The sequence below is a fragment of the Pseudoliparis swirei genome, chromosome 20 (genome assembly GCF_029220125.1).
Source record: "Pseudoliparis swirei isolate HS2019 ecotype Mariana Trench chromosome 20, NWPU_hadal_v1, whole genome shotgun sequence".
NCBI lineage: Eukaryota > Metazoa > Chordata > Actinopteri > Perciformes > Liparidae > Pseudoliparis > Pseudoliparis swirei.
The window spans coordinates 7,544,880-7,549,333 of NC_079407.1; the positions used below are offsets into that span (position 1 = coordinate 7,544,880).

The following is a 4,454-nucleotide window of genomic DNA, read 5'->3' on the forward strand; positions in this document are numbered from 1 at the left end:
AAAAACACGACGTACATGACGTTTGGAGATTGAACTTTTCTAGTCATTTTAGCGCCATTTCTACGCGCTCTGCATAGCTGGAACAACGGCCTGACTCCAAGCTACATTTCTTCTTGAAGTAAGTAACATGCCTCCATAATTATCTAAGCTATATTTTAATGTGAGGCTTTGTTTTCTACAATTTTGCGTCGCCCTTGCAAAAACGTTGATGTAATGTAGGTTATGGGTTTCTGCGTTGAACATTAGCTAGCTAACGTTAGTTTACCAAAGGTTGGCTAAGAAAATGTTTAATTGTAATTTCTGTGGCAGCTGGTCGGTTAAAACACAGAGGGGTTATGTGCTTCATTGCAAACTTCATAGAAATGAACCACGTTGTTTGTTTAAGTGCTTTGAAGCTGGTTGAAAACAGACCTTTGTACAAACGTGTTTTGCAGGCTGTCACAAAGCTGAAAATTCTTAGGACAGTTGGAGGGCTGCTCAGAAGACGTGAAAAACATGGTGCACCTTCTTCTCTCCTATTTTGATGAAAAGGAGGAGAACCTCTTCCACTATGTCGAAGAATCATGTCTGGCAGACGAAGTAGTAGTGGAAAGCTTGCCTGTCACACCATGCATCATTGTATGTGGTAAGTTGAGATTCAGTTTTACTGAAGAAACCTCAAATATAAGGAAATATTGCATGACATACATAGTCTTGTTATAGTCTTGTTATGAAGTGCGATTGTGTTTCTTCCCCATCCAGTGGTATTGTCTTCAACATAAGAGTGTAATAGTTCCTTTAAGTTAGACCTGTCGGCTTCTTTCCTGAAGCTTTACACTGACTCTTCTGCTCCAAGATAAATGAAATGGACCAGCAATCTTGAGCTGAAAAAAGTTTAGAAGAATACACATTTGTTCATTCGGTTATTGTTATTTATTTTTCAAAGCCTTTTACCAGCCCAGAATGGTGTTGTTGGCTAGTCAAGATCCACCTCATCAATTTTGGAGCAGAACAGTCCCAAACTTGGAGGATCTATTACACTTGTATGGAGGAGAAATTACTACTGGATGGGGAAGAACCACTTTTTATGACCGATCTTGGAATGGTAATGGCTGGTTTACTGTTAAATATTTTCTACCTGTATCTTTGTAGGAACCTCCTGCTATGCCTCAAGGCAGTTCATGCTAAGTGTAGATGGCAAGGTTGTGAATGACCAAATCCCAAACTTTGTTTCTGCCATCTGTTTGATGTTTGGAAGCTATTACTGCCTCAATATCCACTATCCTGTGGTTCTGGGCTCCACACTTGAGTTCCTTCAAAGGTAAAGTAATATATATATATATTTTTGTATTTCCTCATTTAGAGCTAATCACTGTTTATAGTGTTTGATTATGAATTATTGTGTTCACAAAGGTGTTTCTTCCTGATCAATCCAGAGAAGGGTACAAAAGTTGAAACCAAGAAAAACAAGAAGCAACTTTCAGTGAACCCAAGAGTCTTTCACCCTCATTGCAGATGTCTCTGATCACGAGTGGAGAGAGACATGTTCGGGATTGATTTATCCAACTGAACTGTCAAAGGACCTGTGTGTAGAATCGAGGGGGATTTATTGGCAGAAATGGAACATTCAAAACAAGATTTTCATTTGTGTTTAGCTGTTTACCATTAACATGTTATGTTTTCAGTTAGCTTTTGGGTATTATAAGCATTTTCTGGTAGTTTCATTGTTTTGATAAGCAGTTGTTCGGGTTCTGTTCAATTCATGTCAACTGGCTTATTGTACATTTAAAAGCGGGGAGTTTTTCAATTTTGTCTTGTTATATCTTGCCAGAACAAACTTTTCAGATAAGCAAGGTAGGTAAGCTACTAGGAGGGACTTTGCAGAGCTTGTTGACTAGCCATGCATTTGATTTCATAAAGCTGTCCCTAAGGAAAATTCAAGCCTTTGTTTCAGTGCTTTTGTTGTTTTGTGGCATTTCTAAGAAGAATCTCCTTTTAAGGTAAGTAAATTGCACATATATGTAAATATTTAAATTAGTAGAAGAGCAGTTTGAACAGATAATTAAGACAATGTACTCTTATCTTGTAACATTTAATGAATTTGCCCTTGCCACCTTTCAGACATTGCATTCAAACTTGAGGTGCTGGTTTTCATGACACGCAGGAAAACGGTAAGATTCTAATCCATTTGAATGCCAAAAGCAAGCAGGTTTATCTTTTGTATTTTAACTTTTAAATATTTTTTTTTGTCATTTGTGTTTTATTGGACAACAGAAGTAGAGAGAGAGAGAGAGAGAGGAAATACAGTGGATTGAGAGGGAATGATCTGCAGCAAAGAGCCCACGAGGAATCAAACCTTTGTAACGATATACAGGCTTTAACCAGGTAAGGCATTGTTTTTGTTTTTGAGTGTGAATTTAGCCATTTCATTTAAATTTACTAAGTCAAAGTTGATGCTTTGTTCTTTTGTCCTCCGCTCATTCTTTATCTCCTCGTTCTTTATCTCCTTGGTTGTGTCTCCTTACGACGACACAACCACTTAAAGTAGTGGTTCTCAAACATCTTTTGTAAATCACATCATTTTGTGACTCCATCTGTGCTTTTATAAATACTAGAATAAAGAAAATAGCAATCACTTTCAAGTAAACCAGATTGCTCCATCAGACCTTAAAAAATTGCAATCACTAGAACAATGAAAATAAAGTTATATTTGTGAGGAAAAAAACCTAATATTTAGTTAAAACTTAATAGCTTATTGTGGAAATGCAGATATAGCTATCTGCTTTTCATGCAACATATTTTTCGATGCTCTCTGTCTACTGGTGTGAGTGTGCTCTGCTCAGTGCTCACCTGTGTGCCAAGACGTGTCAGTGCACCCCCCTAATATAATGGTGGGGAAACACTGCATTTCATTTCTAAGACATCTATCTTTCCCAAAAATCAACCCTAAATAGATGTGCAACTGTGTCTTTCTTTGCACACAAGTGGTCCGTACTCTTATGCTCATTTAATGGTAAATGCAGGAGGGCATTGGACTGAGTCTCCTTATCAACAAAAATCTAACTATGGCGGAGGCAGATATAATATCTTTTGTACACTGAGTATTTAAAAAAAATTCCAGGATCTGGACTCAGGCAATCAAGACTATCATCACGTGAAACAGTCGAGGCATCTGTGTAGGCTGCAAGATGACAGAAATTAAACACATGTTGATGCCTTTGTACTAAAATGTGTCCTTTTTTAACATTCAACCTGACTCTTATTAATTTTGATTAACTATAAAAGTGTTCAGAGTGCTGGTTTCTTCTAGGTCAGCGGTTCCCAAACTCAAGAATGCCGCGGCCCAATTTGAAATCTGAAAATCGTCTGCGGCCCCCACGGCGAGCGTTGTCGACGGGGTAGTGAGTGTGCGCACCTATGCGCGGATGTGTCGGCGTGCATCACGGCAGAGCGATGCGACCGAGAAGTGTTAACGGGGTGCTGAGCGATTAAACATCTCTCTTGTTCTGCCTGTTTTGTGATATACATGCCAAAAAGGCGCCTAATATTTCTTGACTGAAGTAATATCGGCATTATAATTATTATAACTATGATGATTTTTTTAGTTGCCTATTTTGTGGAGCCCCTCAGGACTCGGTGCCCTACGCAAGGCGCAGAGTGCGCTTTGGGAGCGGCGGCGTTGATCAAAACATAAACTAAGATTTCCCGCTATTGACGAGATACAAGACACGTCACGGATCAAAAATAGGTCAGATAAAAGAATAACACGTAATTTAAATCATAAATATTTTAATATTAATTTCAAACTTTTCAAAATTGAAAATTAAAAACATTTTATTTATTTATTGTAAATGACCTCTCGCGGCCCACCTGCAGTACCTTCACTGGCCCACACTTTGGGAATGGCTGTTCTAGGTCATTGAAGCTCAGTTTAACACCAGAAGGCAGTTAATGTTTCTCTGCTCGAGGACTGCATCCATCTAACTTTGCCTTTGTTTCTGTTTTGAGGCTGCAGAGAGGATCCTCCCAATCCACAGTGAAGATGGTCAACATGAGTCCTCAAGCAGAACTTCCTGAACAGCTCCGCTTCCTGAACTGTGTGTCCGTGTGAGACCCTATGACTCGTTATGATCAAGTGGCTAATCTTTTCATGTTTATTCATGATATACCTTCATGTCCACATGCTGTTTCTTCAAGATCTCAACAATGCCTTGTGAGTATACGGTTAAGTTATTGGATCAGTGCAACCTGTTTCTCACATAGAATGTTAGTTTCTTAAGGTTTATCAACGATGGTCTGTATCTTGATTTACAATAGGCGTTATTTGATATTTCCATTGTAATTTACAATAAGTGAATGTTGACTAAAATCTATGCCAACCAATTGTAATACGTTGTACCATATTTTTTGCAACGGAATTTGGGCAACTGCTGGCCATTTACTTTGAACTTGGTAATAAAATACCGTAACTCATA

The 4,454-nt window shown here is 38.4% G+C and overlaps 1 long non-coding RNA gene across 1 annotated transcript; it reads left to right on the forward strand.

Annotated features, from left to right (window-relative positions):
• On the forward strand, positions 1-4,454 carry LOC130210968 (uncharacterized). Its single transcript, XR_008834896.1, has 6 exons — positions 1-118; positions 435-625; positions 1,132-1,300; positions 1,393-2,150; positions 2,254-2,364; positions 3,988-4,454. It is a non-coding gene; the product is annotated as an uncharacterized LOC130210968 (long non-coding RNA).